This window comes from Mytilus trossulus, chromosome 4 (genome assembly GCF_036588685.1).
Source record: "Mytilus trossulus isolate FHL-02 chromosome 4, PNRI_Mtr1.1.1.hap1, whole genome shotgun sequence".
Lineage (NCBI taxonomy): Eukaryota > Metazoa > Mollusca > Bivalvia > Mytilida > Mytilidae > Mytilus > Mytilus trossulus.
Window position 1 is genome coordinate 44,896,102 of NC_086376.1, and position 24,089 is coordinate 44,920,190.

At 33.1% G+C, this 24,089-nt stretch overlaps 1 protein-coding gene across 2 annotated transcripts in view; it reads right to left on the reverse strand.

Annotated features, from left to right (window-relative positions):
• Window positions 1-9,070, reverse strand: part of LOC134715357 (GRAM domain-containing protein 2B-like) — an 87,825-nt gene extending 78,755 nt beyond the window's left edge. For both annotated transcript variants that reach the window (XM_063577491.1, XM_063577486.1), the window contains exon 1: window positions 8,936-9,070. The gene's annotated coding sequence lies outside the window, so the exon portion shown is untranslated. The remainder of the gene's footprint in view (window positions 1-8,935) is intronic.
• Window positions 9,071-24,089: the final 15,019 nt, after the last annotated feature.

The window sequence follows — 24,089 nt, forward strand, 5'->3', positions numbered from 1 at the left end:
AACAAAAGATCTATAGACAAGATTGTAATTGACCTAATACTAAGAGTAAATTAGAAAGAGATCTAATCTTGAAAACTTTATTGTGACTCTGATATATAATTGAAGAAGGAAAACTAGAGGCTCCAAAGAGCTAGTATTGCACACCTAGGTGTACATGAATTAGCAAAAATTAACACATACTAACATTTTTAGTTGACAAAACATAAAGGGGCTTGATAATGTAGCAGCATCATCGTTTTTACCTATTGTCAATTAAAGAATGAGGGTTTTTTTCAAATGAATCAAATCAGTCAATCAAATATATATGTAGGACTCAAATCCATGGTGGGTTCCAAATCTATGGCAGATTCCTAATCTGTGGTAAATGTGACGTCATGCCATCCCAAATCCATGGCAAGTTTTGTAATTTCCTAATCTATGGCAGATTTATGTTGTTTCCAAATCTATGGAAAGTTTTGTGCAAATGGAAAACAATGCAGTACATTTTCGACCAATGACTTGTCTTAAAAGCAAGTGGAAAAATACGACAACGGGAGCATGTCTATAAACAAATCCATGGCAACTCTCCATCCAAGTTACAATTTATAAATGTAAACTAGTATAGGTAAAGGTATGGCCTTCAACACGGAGCCTTGGCTCACACTGAAATGAAAGTTATAAAGACCCCAAAAAATCCTTTCTCTAAAATATGTGGTACCGAAAATAGCCGCGCTATAATTCATCGCGGGATTCGGCCAGTACAGCACATTTGATCCGTCTTCGGGATAATAGGTCACATCTTCCTCTTAACAACCCGCAAATTTTTGTTAGGGAAATATCTTTATCTTGAATGGCGTTCAAACTATGGTTTCTGTCATCGTTAGCGGCGGCGAAGATGTAATATGGCGTTATATTCAATTGTGACGTTATACGGTACTCTCTCCCCAACATCTGCCATAGTTTGGAGTAAACAAACATCTGCCATAGATTTGAGTTGTTTGGCATTTGTAACGTCACATTTGCCATAGATTAGGAATCTGCCATAGATTTGGAACCCGCCATAGATTTGAGTCCTACATATATATATAGTTACCCTTGTTTCACTTTCAATGTTGACATTCTTTTCCTGAACACACTTTATTCATTCATAACCCATCTCTAGCTATGGGGTTAATTGAAGGTCACATGAATACAGATTCAATGATATTGAATAATTCACTTGCAATTGAATAATTCCACAGCAATATTTCTTAGCTTATTTTGACCAAATTGAACAAAACTGGCTTCTAAATGTGAATTATTATTTCACCATGACACTTAAGCTTTCTTTAATGATTTAACAAAAATAATATTTTTTTAATTTTCTTTAAATCCTGTTGCTTATGCAACTTTCAGACAGGTGGTCAGTAACATTCTTGAATTTCGTTGGAACAGTGGAACCACCAATTCAAATGTTCCATGAATTACAATTTTTCTTAAGGGCATACGATACAGTTTTGATCCTGTATTTACAAGTTCGTGAAAATTTGCATGTAGGCTATTTTTTACCTGATTAAATCAAATATGTCATAAAAAATATACCTTCATGTGCTACTTTTTGAGTAAAATGAATTCGAAATTTTGTATATTTGCTCAAAATTTAGATTTGTGGCCGTAATTTCTTTTTCGAGAGAAAGACATAACTTTTTTGTTATAAAAGATAACCACAAATTGTTTTCTGTTAAATAATCGGTAATTTCTGTATTTTATAAGTACCCTAAACAATTATGCATTTTTTATTCAGAAATAACTCATATTTATCAAATGTTCATGAATTGAGGAAAATACGCCATTTTTTTGCTGCATGTTTGTCAAAAATAAAAAAATCCTCTATTTACAGTTTTATAAAATTTGGGTCCGATAATCTCCCTGCAAAATGAAACAAATTGCTGTTTTGAAAAATAGGGGTCCATGAACTCGTTTTTAAATTAAATCAGCTTGAATGATAAAAATCAGTCCAAAAATGCATCTTTTCCCAATATGTCAAAGTTTGACGTCGCGAAAATAACATTTTACGTTAGCAACGTCATTACCTCCCCTGTAACTGTATCGTATGCCCTTAAGGGATGTCTGCAGACTTTGCAAAAACAATGAAATTTAACATCCACGAAAATTGGTACCCACAAAAATGAATAAATTCACAGTATCTGATAAGGTTATACAAGTTGTTCATCATTATTCATATTTAACTGTGAAAATTCACATTTCTAATATGAAATGGATAAATGAATACTGGCACAGTCAAATTTCAGATATTGTTTCAAATTCTAAAATGTTTGGCAAAAGTAACTCTGAAGTAGTCTGTTTCCATAGACCTTCAAGGAGGGATTGGTCTATCCCCATCAACTTTTATGGTATTTTGTATGCATGCCTCAAATGAAAAACATGCAGACCATTAAAAGTTTAAGAACCTGTGAAGTGTTTTCTTCCGCATGTCAAACTTTTTCATAGGAAATATTTTTAATGAATACACAAGATGGTTTTGCCACAAAATTTACCCCCTCTTTTCTTGTTATTTCAAGTAAAAGTACATATAAAATAAAGTAAATAAGCCCTTCTTAGGTAAAGTTTAGCTTCTATTCAATAAAACCATCAAAACTGTATTTCTTTTGTTTGTTTAAGGTTTTGAAGAAAAGTTTTCAAATAAGATCAATACACTTGTGGGTAAAAACCAATATTTACAAACATCTAAAGTAAAATTAGTGTCCAGAACTGATCAGACTTGAAGTAAAGGTCAAATCAGGAATGTTGATAAGACATTATGTACACACACAGAAGCTTCATTAAGATGTTCTAGATTTCCAAAACACTTCTTTAAAGGAAATAACAAATTTACAATGCAGCTTTGCCACAGAAGTGTTTTTTTTAAATAGATTAAAGTGACCAGAGTTTCTTCATGATATATGAGCTCCAGGGACATATCTGCACAGAAGAAAGGAAATAAAATTGCCATTGAACGAACAATTAAAAATTTCTTGCATGTTGATCTGTTTACCAATTTCACAAAACACAGGGAATAACGAACCTTATTCACAGCTGCACGTTGCACGAAAATAACTCTTGACCACCCTCATATATAAACATACATTTGTACATGTATATCATAGGCAGATCCAGGGGGGCCTTTCATGGGAAAAATTTGGTTGATTATATAGGGAATCATTGAAACATGACTGGAGCAAGCCCCCCCTTAGGTCAGTCAGGGGACCCCCTTAGGAAAAGTTCTGGATCCGCCACTGTATATAAATATATACAATGTATTGTAAACAGTTTGAAATACCAGTATATTGCATAATATTATTTTGGGGTTCTTTTTCAGTCTTGAAAAAATCTATTGCTTTCATATATATAATTTGCAAAATTCTTCATCTAAAGTTTCTTGCTTCTAATAATAATATCATACTCAAAAATGCACAAAGTACATACCAACTGGACATAACATGTAAGAAATAACTAATCAATCAATCAATCACACATAAGTACATACTTGTCACTCACAAAACTTTTATAAAAGGCTTACACATTTTAAGCAACTGTACAACTGCTGGTGTCAATATCACCTTTGGGTCATTATTATAATAATTATAATAAATAGATGTACATGTACATACTTTTTTGGTTCAAAAGACACATTTATTACAGGCAAAAGTATTGAGATTTTTTTACAAAAACTGTGGATGTTCACAGTACAAAATCTATATAGAGTTTCCAAAAATTAGATGTTTTTCTAAAACAAAATATACTTGTGTAATTGACATGTTTCATACAATATGATTGCTGATCTTTATCAGTTTATACATGTAAAAATAGATAAAAATGAAAGCCTCATGTCAAATAAGGTACTCAAACATTTATTCTTCTACAATGAAACTTATCTGTTTATGTAGTGGATAGACCTTTACCTGAGTAATATTATAACTAGAGGCTCTAAATAGAATGGCTCACTCACTTGGTATAAATACATATTCAACAAAGGACCCTCTCCAAAATTGTAAACGAGATAAGAATTCATGACAAAAATCTCTGTTTTGTTCAGTTTGTTCAGTTGAACTTTTAGTCTGTTTACATTTTGTAGTTTCTCTATATCTTCTTTTCTTTTTGCTCAAAACATAACAGAGGGTAAAAAAATCCTCACTTCAGGGCAATCACTCCTATAAAGGGTGACAGTAAAATTTGCAAAATTTAATTGGTCATTTATTGTACATGTAGTTGTTTTCATTTCTGGCAAAATGAAAAAAAATTTGGTAAAAATCATCATAAAAGGGCATAGTTTTAATTGAATACTTGTCTTACTGTCTGATCATTTAAGTTTCTGTCGATCTATTTTAATTTTTAAAATATAAGCCAAAATGGCAAAAAATTGGTAAAATCTGACATGACTAACGAGAGTATTAACTTCATACTTCAAACACTGGTTATATGAAGTAAGATTTTATATTATAACACATTTTGACAATTATTGTAAATTCAATGGCAGTGAATGTAAATTAAACAAAGGTATATTTTCACTACAAAGTATGTAAATATATATACATGACATTTGATTAAAGGTTGATCATTTAAAGAAAAAAAAAATCAGCAATTCCATTTTCCCTCAAATTACAAAATCTGATCTGCTCTCTGTCAGTCTTTGTTCAATGACTAAAATAGTCTATTGATCAGATTTCTTCACTTTCTCTATCGTTAACGTCCTTATTCCAAAATACACATGTAGTACAAAAACAGTTACTTCTTGTTTTTGGTCAATTTTTGCAAAAACACAGACCACTATTGAGGATCATAAGCTGAGGGAGGAAATTTGCTTTGAAGACAAACAAGAGTCATACATATATATGCATAAAAATCCTGTTTAAAATTGTATCAATGATTTAAATATGGACCATAATTTGCTATTGGGCTCGTTTCCTATACATGTAACTATAGAAAAGTGATAAAATTGTGAATTACTGTAAGAAAAGTTGTAACTACATCTAAAAATGCCATTATTTTTATCAATATACAAGTGTATTGTGTATAGCAATATACAATTCTCTTCCCTAGAAGAAAAAATGAAATTAACAAATTTCAAAGATTATACAACCGTATTTTTGTGTCGTTTTCCTTGTTACTTTTCACTTCCTAAGTGCATAACGCTGACTGATTTATAGATAATCATCACCCACAAATTCGTAACTTTTGCTTTCAAATAACAAAGAACATCGACCAATAAGAATAGTGAGAAGAAAATACCAAGAACTATTAGTATTTCTGTAGCAGGTGTAAGAACACTGTCGTTACTTTGGTTTCCCATTTCGTAACGCAAATCTTAGATGGTGTAATCTGCTTTGTTGTAAAAGAATTCTTTGCAACAATATGCAAATATGAACTCTCGTGAGATGTTCAAACAGGTAAATCGGAGATGATTTACATTCTTGTTTTGTTCTTCGTAATAATTAAGTTAGAAAATGACATTATCGTTATGCGTTACATTTCACACGAAACAGAAGTCAAGTTATTTATTAAAATCGTTTTTGTCATTGAGTTCTAATCATTTCCGGTCATACGTGAAACATGTGACTAACATGTGATCACACCCTTACAGCCAGATATACAAAAAACTAGGTCTAAACATTGTTTTTGTTTCCAACGGGATGTTAGCAAACATAATCTGTAGACTTGTTTCGTCTTGTTTAAACAAGGAAAATACAATTTTCAAAGAGATTGCGCCGGGGGTCTATTATTTTTCCTATGTGCATGATGTTACACACCATCTTGTGTGAAAATAAATGCCCAATGACTTGACAAAATCGATTTCAGATTTGACCGACATTTTAACACACTTCGTTTCCCAAAAACAATGTAAAGGGTCCTTGGAAAATTCAATTGAAATTACGTCTCTTATCATGGTGCGGATGTTCGTTGGATTGATTTTGCTTCAGCAGTAAATATTACTGGATATTTTAGGTGAATAAAGATAATTTAATAAAAAATACATTTTAATATACCGTTACACTTGGAATGTACAAAGTTGGTATCTTAGTCACAATTTTTAATTAAAAGTTCTGCAAACACTTTTCAGAAACGCAATAAACTTGTCAAAGGAAAAGTAATCTTTTACCATACATGACTTGAAAGGAAGTACTTTATTGATTTTAGCCCACTAAAGTAGGTTAAAATGTGGAAACCATGTAGATGGTGTACAGGTCACAAATATCACATGGTGCCTATTTTAAAGATTCTAATTCCAAGTTAAAAGTTTTTTTCTTCACTGGATTTAAAGAATTTTACATTGCCAATGATTTGGAATAAATTGTATATACCGTATTTATTCTAATAAACGCCTCGGGGGCGTAGACAATTTCCGAAAGGGGGGCGTCAATTAGAGAAACGAATTTCGTACCTTACTTCATTGACCTTTCCCTGAATTTTGTTGAAATAGACTATAGTTACACACACGTGTTTTTTATTGTCTCCATAATCTATAAATAGCGTTTATCGGTAATGTGACCTCATCTAATAATTTGTTAAAATTTTCGAATGAACAAGCGTCAACATCGATGGAACATAACTTCAACATCTCAATTAGGGGTTATCATGTATACAAAAGTATCTGGAGTTATGCAATCGGCGACAAACTAAGATGTGAACAAGAGGAAGCTAATCCAAATGATAACTTTGCCGTCAAACTCGTCTTTGTCATTGGAAATTATTTTTTTTAACTACAAAATGGGGGCGTTTAAAGAAGTCAAAAGTTCTGAACACACTATTTTCGGTAGGGGGGCGTTAATTAGAAGAGGGGCTTTAAATAGAATAAATACGGTAACTGGAATTTCAAAACCAAATATAAATACATTTTTTTGGCTAAAACATCAAGATACAACGATTATTGTATCCTGTATCAAAGAAGAAAATATGGAAATTCCTGAATAAATTGTACTAATTGTTTTTAAAACAAGCACATATTTAGGAGTTTTATAATATTGTTACATTTAAGATCGGATTTTAAGAAAAAGTATACTGTTCAGATTATTTTAAGCAGATTTTGCAATAAAATAAAACTAAAAAAGTGCTTTCGGTTTCTTATGGTTTCCTGTCGCGTTTAAAAAAAACTTTAATTTAACATTGAAAATAGATTTTAAATATTAACATGAAGCAAGTAACACTAGTAATGGTGTTCATTTATGTCTTTTGAAATATATTGTGCAAAATAAAGAAAATAAAGATTGGTTTCCTGTTAAGTTTCCTGTCACGTAAACGGTGAATCAAAATTAAATGTATTATTTTTTTCTCGAAAAACTCAATTGTTCCATTTATACTATTCTAACACCAACACAACCCAAAGAAAAAAAGTTAAAGTTTTAGAACTTATAAAAAAGGATACAAAAAGAAACCAAAGGCCGAATACCAAATTATGGTCCAAATGTTTTTTCTTTGAAAAGTTTTACAAATGTATGTACTATAATAAATTGGTTTTCCCATTAACTGATTTGTGATGTCATAAAAAAGCTGTGTAATTTTGAAACTTATCACTTATCAGGATTTGAATAAATAGCAATGAGGTCTATTGATTTACATGACATGTGTGTACATGGATATCATAGTACTTGGCATTTTTCTCATACATATTGTACAAATTACATTGTAATGTTAGACTAAGTTGTGCACCTTTCAATACATGTATGACAGACATATATATACATGTACATGTATGACAGACATATATATACATGTACCGGTACATGTAATATATATGATATTATACCTGCCAACCTCTGAAACCTTCACAGAGGGAGATCTCCCCTTCAACTACATGTACATGTATGACAGCTGAGTTAGAGATTTTGCGTGAACAACATTTTCAAGTGAAATATATGACCTACTTATTTATTCATCTTCAAAACACATACATGTATATAAGAGTTATTGAATATACTTTATTTCTTTAATAAAATTGAGAAGAAAATGGGGAATGTGTCAAAGAGACAACAACCCGACCATAGAAATGACAACCGCAGAAGGTCACCAACAGGTCTTCAATGTAGCGAGAAATTCCCTCACCCGGAGGCGTCTTTCAGCTGGCCCCTAAACAAATATATACTAGTTTAGTGATAATGAATGCCATACTAAACTCCAAATTGTACACAAGAAACTAAAATCAAAAATAATACAAGACCAACAAAGGCCAGAGGCTCCTGACATCACTAGGGACAGGCACAAAAATGTGGCAGGGTTAAACATGTTTATGAGATCTCAACCCTCCCCTATACCTCTAGCCAATGTAGAAAAGTAAACGCATAACAATACACACATTAAAATTCAGTTCAAGAGAAGAAATTCAAGTCTGATGTTAGATGTAAACATGGTTATATCTTATACAAGATGTGTTGTTTGTTTCTTTCCTTTTTAATCATTCATCTTTGACATTTGCATCCATCAGGACAGCTTTTCAATAAGATACCTTTGTTTAATGATTAATCAATGTATGCTTGTCATTCAAGGTTAAAATATCCAAAAGCAGAAGATTCTATACTACTGCATTGGGGAGGGGGGTAAAGGTAAACAGGAAATTTCTGGAATTTCACCATTTGAGCTTCAGTCTCTCGATTTAAATGGGAGGGTTGGCAGGTCTGTCATACATGTACATATAGAATGAATCAATATGACTTGTATTTTGTTGTGGACCATAGGATAACCTGCAGTTGTTGACATCCTCGTTCTTAGGTTTCTGAAGGAGAGTTGTGTCATTTGCAATTTGACAAACACATATCACACCATTTTTAAGTGTGCACCTCAGTCGATCCCTGATTATCCCAAGATCTCCCAAGGCCAAGGGCGAATGGTATAATTACGGTAAGCATCTTGTATGTGTTTTTCAATCATGTTTTAACATGACATTCAATGTCATTTATAACAGAGTTGTCATTACAATGCATCTTACCGATTGTCTCATATGGCCTGATCACTAGGTTGTTTATTTACCCGGTCGAGTGGCGTCTCTGACCGGAAGTATCAGCTGATTCCATGTTATGATAGGTAAAGTGTTCATTGTATGTTCATTTAACGCGGACGTCTATGAAGACACCTTCAGCTTCTGGTCTAAATCAAAGTACTAAAGTACTGTTCTGTACCGTTACGTCGAAAGTACCAATACTGGCTTTTATGTTAATTCGGATCAGATCTTCTTCTTAGTTACAGACAACTGCCATCAACATTTGAAGATTACTTTCAAGCACATGCCTGATTGCGGTTGCTTTTTAAAGTTAACTTCAATTTTTCTTTATTTTAAAAATTTACAATTTTTATTGAAATTTTAAACTTAAAGTCATAAGAAACGAGTGACCGGTGAAAAATAATGTTCTTCCAATTCTTAAACCAATGCATACAAACATCATAAACTTAGTCTTCTGTGCTCGAATTTATCATTTTTTTCGTGTAAATTTCGTATAATCGTCAATTTTTTTTTCAATCGGTCAGTGTTGTTGTGAAAATATGGCAGGTAATTAAAGTTCGTGTTTTGAAGCCGAAGTTTAACGATTGTCACCTGTTTGTCAACAATTGACGAAAAATAAACAAAAAAGCATGGAATTTGAGCACGTGTTTAACATGTAAATTCAGATAATAGTTTATTTTAAGGACATCCATGCGTATTGTGGTCACCGGATTTTTACGAGATGGGTCACACTGAGGTCACCTTGCATACGGAAAATATATCGGGGGAATTGCTTGCTCGAAGGAAGCAATTCAAATAAAGTAAACTTCTTCTAAATATGAATAAATTAAAGAATTTTCTTCAGAAAAAAGTAAATGAACATAAGTTTTACAAAGAAAACTATAAATTCAGTTATAAAAAACATATGCATTATTTCTTTTTGATTTGAGGTTTCTTATGACTTTAACCATTTTTATTGAATTTTAAAACTTTACCATTTTTATTGAACTTTAAATTTTTTATATATTTTTTTATTTTTAATTTTTAAATTAAGATAAAAAGCAAAAGGTACATTTAGTTTTAGTGAAAAAATGTTTTAAGGAGTACTTCATAGGTAAGTGTATCCTTAAAGTTGTCTGTAGAAGTTTTGTTTGAATTTTCAGGTGACGGTAATTTAGTTCAATCTTTGACTGCCATGCCAGTTTGGCTGAAGAATGAGAATTTAAAACTGTCGTTGTTGCAGTGGAGTTGTCTGAATGTTAATTGATGAGTAGATACTGTTTTAGACTGGCTTTTTATGACAATATCCTGAGATGGTATTGCAATTTCGTTAATTATTACTTTGTGGAACTTTTGTAGTCTGGTTTTAAGCCTTCGTTCTTGAAGGGTTTGCCAGTTCAGATTTTGAAGCATATCAGATACACTGCTGGTGTTGTGAAATCTGTTGCAACGGTATAACGTGAAGCGCTTCTTTGCACTTGTTCCAGTCTGAAAAAATTTCTGATGTGTGTGTCTAATTGTTAGATTACGTGACTGAATGATAAAAATTGATGTGCTTTCGATGTTTTGCTGCTGATTGTTGTATGTGTTTGTTCCATTTGAGATCTGAAGAGAATGTTATGCTTAGATATTTAGCTGATGTACTTGTTCTAGGATATGACCGTGCATGTTGTTATTTGCATACTAAAGCTTATTCAAAGCCAAGAAATAAAAAAAACTAATACAAATCATGTGTATAAGAATAAAATATCGATCACTACACATCCAACATCCAATGAATTTAGCTTAAAGACGCCATTAATATTTAGAGTACAACACTATTAATATGGCGTTGTGCAATGCCAACATAATTTGAGATATCAACAAATTAAACGGAACATTGAATTTACATACGTGTCGTGTATACAACAATATTTATATTCGTTTTGATTGGATGATAACAAATTATAACTTAAAATTTTATACTGTACAAAAACCGGTCCTACTAAAAAGCGCCCGGGAATTACCGAGAGAGCCCGGGAAAGAAAAAATAGCGCCCGGGAGAATAAAATAATAATATTATATAACAAAAACTGTTGTCCACAAAAAAAAAATCATTGCTAAAACAATCCTCAATTTAAATTGGGATATGTACATTGCTACATCGAAAGTGCCGGTTGTTGCGCTTTTGCATTTTAGATTTCAAAATTGTATATAAATAAGTAAATCAATATAAATGAGAGTATATAGAAGAATCATGAACGATTTTGTCCTCGATCAAAACGTATATTTTGTTACTTAAAAATATCAGTGCCCGAGGTCTCATATTTTAGCAACTGCATGGACTTGGTGAACACCTTTTTTTATGCAGATGCTGATAAAGATATATGATATTTTTTTTAAAAACTACAACTGTTTTAATGGTAATGCTTATCAGGGTTTTAATGCTTAGTTTAAAATTAAAACAAACTCCTGCCTTATACCCCCTTTTAACTACGGTACATTTATAGTACTGTTTTATCTTGTTGATTTATAATGTGTAACTCTTTTAATTTTGATTAGATTAAAATTTATCTAGGAAATTTAAGTTGTTTTTTACAACAATACTAAAATATCTAATCACAGTGCATGTTTGAGTTTCCCGTGTTAAAATGAAATATTTATATATAGAAAAGAACAATTCTTATCGTTTATATTTGATTGGTTCAAGGTTTCTTTGTGTATTCTAATGCAGTTTAAACGACAGAGTTGGCTTTAAACCACCGTCATAACAGTACTAGTCTTTTTATAAAAGGGCGCAATTCAGTGGTGCCCATAGAATACGTACAACATGTTGATTTACTTTATTGTCAAAACTTACACAAATAAAATCAAGAAGAATAATTACAGTTTCAGATAGCTCATTACACCTCCAGTCTACAGGGAAATATATTTCGTTTTAGTTATTAGGTTTAAAGTACATGACAAATCCATCATTTGCATTTGAACAGAGTTGAGACCCTCCCACCAATTGGAGGAAGCGATCATGATATTGTCTTATGTGAAATCAACTTTGCTATACCAACACCAAAAACAACAACCACATATGTTAGCACTATTATATGTAGCCTCTTTTATTTACTGAATATAGATTTCAAATAAAACTTTGAAATTAGAACTAATCAAATTAAAAAAAAAGACATCATCCCACCATGAATTCTTAAATTTCTTTTGAAAATTAGAAGATGTATTATGATTACCAATGATCCACAAGAGATAAATGACACAGAAATTAACAACTATAGGCCAACGGAATGCTCTTAACAATGAACAAAGCCCACAACATATAACCATATATAAAAGGCTCTACATTTCAGGTTCATATTTGTTTTCAGTACAAACGCTAGGGCGTTCGGTGTTCATTTTCATTTTGCAATATAACTGTTTCCCCTCTTTTTCTTATGTCTTGCGATATATAAGTAACACAATTTGATTAAAAAAAAGAAAGGTAAGAATTTAAGCTCAGGTTGAATGGATACAAATAATTACGGAACTGAGAATTGCAGAAAAACTAAAATACGTAAAAATAGGATTTGTTTTACAAAATATATTTATGGACACTATCTTACGATCACAAAAAAGCTTCTGTCCAAGTTTGGTAGATATCCAGGATATTTGAAGAAAGTTATTACAGTTGCTTGAAGGTCTCCAACATAAAAAAAAAAGGAACCAATGGCATTTGGCAAGATCAACGAAGGATCCTGACGGTCACTCTTTTCTAAATTATATAGTAGTTTTATAAACAAGAATACTAGATAAATGACATAAAAATCTGATGAATATGAATACAAGGCGATGTTGATTAACATCAATTAGGCACAAACCCAATAACAAACATAACCAAGAATATTGAATGTACGACTATCATTTTTAGTGTTTGGTACAGGTTGACTGTCACTGGGCACAACAGTTCAACAAAGAACCCAATGCGGACAACCGGAAAACTCTTTTTGTCAGAAAACACTGTCAGACATCCAAACGTACTATTCACACTGATCTGTGTCCACACTTGTTTGTATAGAAAAATTGTCACCGACTGATAATTTTACTATCGATGTCACAGTTTAAACTTAAACTTGCCTATTTGTGAGCGTATTATTAATTAACAATTCGATAGCTCTCTGTTTGTTTTAAAGTTTTTGATCTTTGTTTCGTGTATAGTATAATAGACGAATGTAAATATTAATCATGTTTCGATACAATAGTCCAACTTTATGGTAAAATGACATTTTTTACAGTTTTTACACTGTGTTCGAGACCTAATAATGTGAATGTTCCGGACCATATGAGTATTTGGACCATACGCGTATGGTCATGACCGTATGCGTATACTCATATGGTCCGACCATACGCGCCGGCATGGTCCGACCGTACGCGTATGGTCGGACCATATGAGTATAATACTCGTTTGTTTATTAACGGGCCGGACCATATGAGTATTTGGACCATATAGGTATATATATATTTTCAAATTACATTATAAACGTTTCAAAAATACAAAAACTTTATCTAAAAAAACAGTGATGGTTTAAAACATGACAATTTTTTTAATTTTATAATCCAAAAAACTACGTAAAAATTTAATATTGATGCCATAATTAGTTTTCATCGCTAGTTACATTCGTGCATATAGGTTTGGATGACATTCACTTCCACACGGTATCATAGCTTTTTTTGCATTTGCAAGAAATTTGTGCACGATCTTTTTCATTTACACATTTTGTTTGCGAGTGAAAAACAAGCCTTTTTTGCAGCTGCGTTCAGTGATACCGAGGTCTTTAGCAATTCTGATGTCTACGGTGTTTTTAAGAAGCTCTAGATCTCAAATATCGTAAAATGACTGCAATACACCATCTTCACAACACCACTTAAATAAACTAATAGTATGCTACTTTCCAGTGACTTCCTATGTAACAAGTTCATTAAGACATTTTTGGAATTTAATTTTTTAGTCGACATATTGCCAATTACTCGTAATAACTAATCGGTAATGACCATCGGTATAAAATGTGTTTACTTTAAATTTGACAATTAAGTAAAATTAAATATGTGAAACTTCTTATTTTTATTTAGCTTATCTTTTTATTATAATATAATGATAGAATTACCTATATGATAGCGTATTTTGAATGAACGGTCATACCATATTTTAATTAATTTTTAGATGTATTAAAAGTTAACTGTAACAGAGTGTTAATTACCCCGACCATACGCGTATGGTCGGACCATATGAGTATATACCCATATGGTCATGACCATACGCGTATGGTCCAAATACTCATATGGTCCGGAACATGAACACTATTCTTTATGACAAGAGACATCTCCACATCTGATGACATATCCTTCTTACTACAACGTGTTCCCATATAGATCACATTTTGAATATGTTTATCAAGTCTTGCAAGGTTCTCGAGTCATGGTATATCTTTCATAGTAATACCAGATAGATGGTATGGTATTACATGTATCTGTTGTGGTATACTAATATAAAAAAGAGTAGTTCAAATACCATGTCAACAACGATTCTACGAAGGAGGGTCTGGATTTGAAGGGGAGTCATACATTTCTGTATACTTTAATTTGTATGTTCATTTTCTAGTGTAGATTGCATATATAATTAGTTTTGGGTTGATAACCGACATATGATAGACCCGCGGACATTATAGTGCAGAATATAATTCCTTATCGCTTCTTTTAAATTCATAATTTCAATGGATACTCCGATTTTTTTGATTTTTTTAAATGCAAATTAATACTTGGAACATGTTTTGTCGTTAGAAATATTCGTATATTAATCAAACGATCTTCAATATTAATGACATACCACTTAAAGTGTGTCTTTCTATGTTGTGATGTTATACTATTGTTTTAACCCGAATAATGTCAGTCGTTATATTCCGCTGATCTCCGTCTAATCTCCGATTGCTACATTAGCCTCGATAGGCTATAGGCCGCTAGAGGGCACATAATTATTCGAGTTACTATTGTTTCAGAGAAGGTAGAAGGATTCAGGTTACCATTACAATCCTACTGCAAAAGTGTGCACCTGTCTTAAGTCAGGAATCAAATATACAGTAGTTGCCGTCTGTTTATTTATTTCATATGTGTTTCTCGTTTCTCGTTTTGAATGGTTTTATACTAGTAATTTTTGGGTCAGGTTTAATGGCCCGGATTATCAATTCATCAATATTTAGTATCAGTTTGATTGAAATCCATATAGACCCTTTACATTTTTTTAACTATGTTACCGGTTTAAGACATTTGGTATTTTTATCCATGCGTCATGCACCATATGTATCCACTTGAAATTTTAAAGGGACCAGCGTTTTGTGTTCGAAGTCGGACTTTTTCGGATTTAACGGAAGCTAACGTTAGAGATTTAAATTTTACCAAACAGATACCACAGACCTTGTCATGAAATATCCATAACCAGATTATAGAGAATAGACTGACGAAACATTATTTTCTCCGAGTGCTCGATATTCATTTTTGTAATTTAACTTAAAAGGATCTCGTCGATAATAGTATTTTTTTAATCTTTGTGCGATTATTTACGTTAAAAATCCAAAATGAACCGCGAAGTCATTGTTAGGTTAAAAGTAGACGAGTCTGACAGCTGTCTATATGACTAGGCTACTTAAGGGCATACGATACAGTTACAGGGAAGGTAATGGCGTTGCTAACGTAATTTGTTATTTTCGCGACGTCTTTCTGTGAGATAATGGGAAAAGATGCATTTTCGACTGATTTTTATCATTCAAAGTGATTTAATTTGAAAACGAGTTCACGGACCCCTATTTTTTAAAACGGCATTTTGTTTCATTTTGCAGGGAGATTATGTGACGCAAATTTTATAAAACTGTAAATAGAGGATTTTTTTTTAATTTTGATAAACATGCAGTAAAAAATGACGTTTTTTCCTCAATTCATGAACAATTGATAAATATGAGTTATTTCTGAATAAAAAATTGCATATTAATCCGGATATTTGTTATATTTATTTTTAAATGCATTAATCTATTCATCTTTCTTTGTAAACATATCGGTTATTCTATATAAAAGAAAGACAACATGCCTATATGTACAGTGGCGGATCCAGAGTTGGGGCGTAGAGGACGTACCCCTTTTGCTTGGACTTTTTGTTTGTTTGTTGGTAAAATGATAAATCAGACTAGACGACGTGAACTTTGCCATTTCCCGTGTATTTATTTTATGTTAAAATTCTTTACTTATAAAGATATTTTCGCTGGTATATACTTACCGAAAGTCATGTGATTCACTATGATGGTGGAGTTCACCAGTGCGTCGAGAAAACATCACTCAGTCATTTTGAAATTTAAATTCAGACTGTCACAAATTGCTAAGGCTGAGCATGACAATTCTAACACCTTCATGACGACACAGGCCTAGATTGAGCAAGAACGTATTGACTTCTATTTCATTAGTCCACCAAACAGTAATACTCTCTATTAGAACACTCTGAAAATAAAAGTTCCTCAGGAATATTATTTACCTACGAAAACATGGTTAACTCGTAACACCCCATGATCGGCATCCTATATTAAAATAACAGCTGAATACTGATCCCAGTCAGTATAAGCTCTAGACAGATTTAAAGTCTAAAGTACGCCGGAACCATTTGATTTGAGGAGGCTGATATATCATACTTTTTTCAAGACCAGACTACAACCTGCCTGCTGGAAGTAGCCTTTATGTCTACATTTTTCGACCGTCATTCATATATTCGTTGTCCGATTGTGTCAGACTAATTCGTAGCTTTTGGTTGATTTGGAATCCCTCACATCCCTTAATTTTGTCGGGTGAAACATATCAACCAAACATTTGGATAAATAATGCTTGTTTATAGATATAGGAAGATGTGGTGTGAGTGCCAATGAGACAACTCTCCATCCAAATAACAATTTAAAAAAAAGTTAACCATTATAGGTCAATGTACGGCCTTCAACACGGAGCCTTGGCTCACACCGAACAACAAGCTATAAAGGGCCCAAAAATTACTAGTGTAAAACCATTCAAACAGGAAAACCAACGGTCTAATCTATATAAAAAAAAATGAGAAACGAGAAACACGTATATATTACATAAACAAACGACAACTACTGTACATCAGATTCCTGACTTAGGACAGGTGCAAACTTTTGCAGCGGGATTAAACGTTTTAATGGATCCAAACCTTCTCCCCCGTTTTTTTGAAACAATAGCATAACATCACACCATAGAAAAACACACGATAAAATATCAATTGGCAGTCTTAATTTAATAAAAAAAAAACGTAAATTAATACACAATTTGTCTTTTTTTAGCTCGCGTCCGTCGTATTGTAAATTTCATCGAATAGCCCGACTTATATATCTTGTTTACAACAAGAAATATGTGATGTTATGATAACTTAAGTTGACTAACAACAAAAAACAACAAACCAGCGAGAATTTCCCATTTCTTTTGTTACCGAAAAGTCCCACATCAAATTTAAAATTTATTATTAAATAGCTTTAAATCAGTACTATCATTTTATGATTATTTTTTATTTAGTAAATAAAAGCTATTTGTATGAGATCCTGGTTGTATTTTTTGTCTAGTCTTGTTAAAATTACAACCAGCATATTAGAATCCATAGCCACAAGCATAGAAACAAGACATGTCTTAACTTTAAAAGCTAAGAAACCCCGCCACATTTTTGCGACTTTCCCAAGTTAGGATCACCTTGCGTTCGTTAGGGAATAGCCTTGTAGGTATTTCTGTTTAATTGCAGTCCATTCATATATTTCTATATTAAGGATGTTTGCTTATCATGTTTTGAAAATTTGTAGGATTTTCGAAATCTTCTGTTTATCCATCCATTTGAATGCCTTAAAAAATTGCCCATAGACCCTCACTTTTCTTTTTATAAATCTTTTACACGTATGACTCACGTATTATTATAAGCCATTTGTAAAAGTCTTATAAAATTATAAAATCTTATTTATTTTTTACAGCTTATTTCCTAATGCATGTAGAACAAAACTTTGGCTAGCTTGCTTGCTTTGTTTGTATATTGTACAATCATTAGGATGATACCCAATTAAGTTCAAATATTATATATACAGGTTAAACTATGCCTATATATATTGTTTAAAGATGTGAATCTTATTTACCTAGCTTGTATAAACAATTATACAAACAAAGCAAGCAAGTCAACCAAAGTTTTGCTTTACATGCATTAGGAAATAAGCTGTAACAGTTTTTGAGAATTTTAACTGGTCAATGATAAATCTAAGATAAAAGTCAAGAGAGAACATTTCCCCGCCAAAATTCCAATGGCTAATATCTTGAAAACAAGCACATATTTGTTTTGCTGTTTTGATTCCCCAATTAATCCCCTATCAATATGTACTAGTTTTATGGAAAGTTATTTATTTTGAAACTGAGCAGAAAACTTCCTTAAGGTGATACCTAACACTACAGGGAGATAACTCTGTAAAGTCAGCTAAACGTTTTCATTACGTTGCGTTGTAAGGTGAATTTTTAGCTTCTCAGTGATCAAAATAGGAGTTTGTCAAACTGCTATATAACCAGTGTAATTTTTCTGATAAAATGGTTGGTGTAAAATTTTTGATTTTTTTTATATTTCTGTTAAAGGGTCAAAGTAAATGCTTTGTCCAAATTTTATGAAAATTAAACGAGCCAAATTAATTTTAGTGAAAGTGTTGGGTACCACCTTAAGTGCGATGTCCATTTTCAAAGAAAAAGTATACATATTTGCGGGCGTGCATAATTCTGCAAGTTTGTTTTTTTGTACAGATCACAATTATAAGATATTTCATGATTAATAGAATTGTAATTATTCAATTTCAAGTGCACGGTTTTGCATTTTTTTGCACGATTCAATATTTAATTAAAGTCTGAGACTATCATATACGTGAGTAATATTAGTGAGTAAAATATAGTCCCAGTTCAAATGCACCATTTACAATTATCATTGCACATACCTGTAGTGATTCCATTCAAGTACATAATTAGACAACTATTTGCATGATTATGGCATGATTAAATTCAAGAGCACGGTCTTATAATTATTTTATTAATTCTGTAATAATAAATTAAATGCATTTTTGACAATCATTTGCGCAATTCTTCAATAATTTATTAAGGTCTTTCCTTTTACAAAAGGGAAAGACCTTACTGTATTTCTTCTGTTTATTATTATTATTAAGGTCTTTCCTTTTACTAAAGGGAAAGACCTTACTGTATTTCTTCTGATTATTAAGGTCTTTCCTTTTACTAAAGGGAAAGACCTTACTGTATTTCTTCTGTTTATTATTATTAAGGTCTTTCCTTTTACTAAAGGGAAAGACCTTACTGTATTTCTTCCGTTTATTATTATTCTTTTTGTTCCGCCAAACTTTGACAAAATTTCCCTCCGTAACCGTAAGACGTGTCGCTTTCATATTCACACTTTGTATCGGTGTCATGAATACCTATCCGGAACTCACCCTGTGAGTCGAAATATTTTGTCGGTTCGGAGTAATCCCTCCGAAACCCAAAAACCTTGTTATCGTTCCAACACGGTAACCGTAATAGGTAGAAAAAAAACGAAGGGTGAAATTTGTTCAGGACCAGACCCCGGTTCTTCGTTACATTTGGATCGAAAAGATTCAACGACTCATTGGTAGGGTTATGCCCCTATGAAAATTAACCGGTGTCGGTTGGCCACCAAAACTCAGAAACCGTAAGTCGTAGACACCTAGGATCTTCCCCAATCATCATCAATTCATGTATCTTTGAAAAATACCTCAAGGTCAAATTTGTATGTTGACCTTGACCTTTGACCTAACACCTTGTTATGGGATAATCTCAGAAACCATTATACTTACAGAAATTTTAAATAGTGGAAAATGTTTGGGTCATTACGGCGCAACTTTGTTACATTTTGACCGCAGAGATTTGACCTTTTTTTAAGGGGCATAAAGCCTCTTTCACGTTTCTGAAAAGACAAAATCAGCTTTTACTACATAACCGAAGGTCCTAGACCCATGGGGTCTTCAGCAATGACATTGTGGACTAATGACCTTGAGAAAGGTCAAAAGGTCAAAGGTCAAGGTCATGTCCAAGATAGCGAATTTAGTGTTTTTAACCTTATTTAAAGGATTTTCAGTGTGTTTTAAAGCTTTTCAATACATTCTACGTCTATTTGAACATGTATTTTACATTGCAAAAGGAAAGACCTCTCAATTGTTCAAGAACAATTGACAGTTTAATTATTATTATTATTCTTCCGCCAAACTTTGACGAAGTTAGCAGCCTAAACCGTAAGACGTGTCGCTTTCATGTTCACACTTTGTATCGGTGTCATGAATACCTATCTGGAACTCACCCTGTTAGTCGAAATATTTTGTCGGTTCGGAGTAATCCCTCCGAAACCAAAAAACCTTGTTATCGTTCCAACACCGTAACCATAATAGGTAGAAAAAAAACAAAGGGTGGAATTTGTTCAGGAACAGACCCCGGTTCTTCGTTACATTTGGATCGAAAAGATTCAACGACTCATTGATAGGGTTATGCCCCTATGAAAATTAACCGGTGTCGGTTGGCCACCAAAACTCAGAAACCGTAAGTCGTAGACACCTAGGATCTTCACCAATCATCATCAATTCATGTATCTTTCAAAAAAACCTCAAGGTCAAATTTGTATTTTGACCTTGACCTTTGACCTAACACCTTGTTATGGGATAATCTCAGAAACCATTATACTTACAGAAGTTTTAAATAGTGGAAAATGTTTGGGTCATTACGGCGCAACTTTGTTACATTTTGACCAAAGAGATTTGACCTTTTAATAAGGGGCATAACCCCTGTTTTAGGTTTCTGAAAAGACAAAATCAGCTTTTACTATATAACCAAAGGTCCTAGACCCATGGGGTCTTCAGAAATGACATTGGGGACTAATGACCTTGACAAAGGTCAAAAGGTCAAAGGTCAAGGTCATGTCCCAGATAGCGAATTTAGTGTTTTTAACCTCATATAAAGGATTTTTAGTGTGTTTTCAAGCTTTGTACGGTTGACCTTGACCTTTTCAATACATTCTACGTCTATTAGAACATGTATTTTACATTATAAAAGGAAAGACCTCTCAATTGTTCAAGAACAATTGACAGTTTAATTATTATTAAGGTCTTTCCTTTTACTAAAGGGAAAGACCTTACTGTATTTCTTCTGATTATTATTATTATTATTATTATTATTATTATTATTATTCTTTTTGTTCCGCCAAACTTTGACAAAATTTCCCTCCGTAACCGTAAGACGTGTCGCTTTCATGTTCACACTTTGTATCGGTGTCATGAATACCTATCTGGATCTCACCCTATTAGTCGAAATATTTTGTCGGTTCGGAGTAATCCCTCCGAAACCCAAAAACCTTGTTATCGTTCCAACACCGTAACCGTAATAGGTAGAAAAAAAACAAAGGGTGAAATTTGTTCAGGACCAGACCCCGGTTCTTCGTTACATTTGGATCGAAAAGATTCAACGACTCATTGGTAGGGTTATGCCCCTATGAAAATTAACCGGTGTCGGTTGGCCACCAAAACTCAGAAACCGTAAGTCGTAGACACATAGGATCTTCACCAATCATCATCATTTCATGTATCTTTGAAAAATACCTCAAGGTCAAATGTGTATGTTGACCTTGACCTTTGACCTAACACCTTGTTATGGGATAATCTCAGAAACCATTATACTTACAGAAGTTTTAAATAGTGGAAAATGTTTGGGTCATTATGGCGCAACTTTGTTACATTTTGACCGAAGAGATTTGACCTTTCTATAAGGGGCATAACCCCTGTTTTAGGTTTCTGATAAGACAAAATCAGCTTTTACTATATAACCAAGGGTCCTAGACCCTTGGGGTCTTCAGTAATAGCATTGGGAACTAATGACCTTGATAAAGGTCAAAAGGTCAAAGGTCAAGGTCATGTCCCAGATAGCGAATTTAGTGTTTTTAACCTTATTTAAAGGATTTTTAGTGTGTTTTCGAGCTTTTTAAGGTTGACCTTGACCTTTTCAATACATTCTACGTCTGTTGGAACATGTATTTTACATTAAAAAAGGAAAGACCTCTCAATTGTTCAAGAACAATTGACAGTTTAATTATTATTCTTCTTGTTCCGCCAAACTTTGACAAAATTTCCCTCCGTAACCGTAAGACGTGTCGCTTTCATGTTCACACTTTGCATCGGTGTCATGAATACCTATCCGGAACTCACCCTGTGAGTCAAAATATTTTGTCGGTTCGGAGTAATCCCTCCGAAACCCAAAAACCTTGTTATCGTTCCAACACCGTAACCGTAATAGGTAGAAAAAAAATGAAGGGTGAAATTTGTTCAGGACCAGACCCCGGTTCTTCGTTACATTTGAATCGAAAAGATTCAACGACTCATTGGTAGGGTTATGCCCCTATGAAAATTAACCGGTGTCGGTTGGCCACCAAAACTCAGAAACCGTAAGTCGTAGACACATAGGATCTTCACCAATCATCATCATTTCATGTATCTTTGAAAAATACCTCAAGGTCAAATGTGTATGTTGACCTTGACCTTTGACCTAAGACCTTGTTATGGGATAATCTCAGAAACCATTATACTTACAGAAGTTTTAAATAGTGGAAAATGTTTGGGTCATTATGGCGCAACTTTGTTACATTTTGACCGAAGAGATTTGACCTTTCTATAAGGGGCATAACCCCTGTTTTAGGTTTCTGATAAGACAAAATCAGCTTTTACTATATAACCAAGGGTCCTAGACCCTTGGGGTCTTCAGTGATAGCATTGGGAACTAATGACCTTGATAAAGGTCAAAAGGTCAAAGGTCAAGGTCATGTCCCAGATAGCGAATTTAGTGTTTTTAACCTTATTTAAAGGATTTTTAGTGTGTTTTCGAGCTTTTTAAGGTTGACCTTGACCTTTTCAATACATTCTACGTCTGTTGGAACATGTATTTTACATTAAAAAAGGAAAGACCTCTCAATTGTTCAAGAACAATTGACAGTTTAATTATTATTATTATTCTTTTTCCGCCAAACTTTGACAAATTTAGCCGCGTTAACCGTAAGACGTGTCGCTTTCATGTTGACACTTTGTATCGGTGTCATGAATACCTATCTGGAACTCACCCTGTGAGTCGAAATATTTTGTCGGTTCGGAGTTATCCCTCCGAAACCAAAAAACCTTGTTATCGTTCCAACACCGTAACCGTAATAGGTAGAAAAAAAACAAAGGGGGAAATTTGTTCAGGACCAGACCCCGGTTCTTCGTTACATTGGGATCGAAAAGATTCAACGACTCATTGGTAGGGTTATGCCCCTATGAAAATTAACCGGTGTCGGTTGACCACCAAAACTCAGAAACCGTAAGTCGTAGACACCTAGGATCTTCACCATTGATTATCAATTGATGTATTGTTGAAAAATACCTCAAGGTCAAATTTGTATGTTGACCTTGACCTTTGACCTATCACCTTGTTATGGAATAATCTCAGAAACTATTATACTTACAGAAGTTTTAAATAGTGGAAAATGTTTGGGTCATTACGGCGCAACTTTGTTACATTTTGACCGAAGAGATTTGACCTTTTTTTAAGGGGCATAACCCCTGTTTTAGGTTTCTGGAAAAACAAAATCAGCTTTTACTATATAACCAAAGGTCCTAGACCCATGGGGTCTTCGGCAATGACATTGGGGACTGATGACCTTGACAAAAGTCAAAAGGTCAAAGGTCAAGGTCATGTCCCAAATAGCAAATTTAGTGTTTTTAACCTCATATAATGGATTTTTAGTGTGTTTTAAAGCTTTTTCCGGTTGACATTGACCTTTTTAATTCATTCTACATCTATTAGAACATGTTTTTTACCTTACAAAAGGAAAGACCTCTCAATTGTTCAAGAACAATTGACAGTTTAATATTTATTATTCTTTTTGTTCCGCCAAACTTTGACGAAGTTAGCAGCCTTAACCGTAAGACATGTCGCTTTCATGTTCACACCTTGTATCGGTGTCATGAATACCTATCTGGAACTCACCCTATTAGGCGAAATATTTTGTCGGTTCGGAGTAATCCCTCCGAAACCCAATAACCTTGTTATCGTT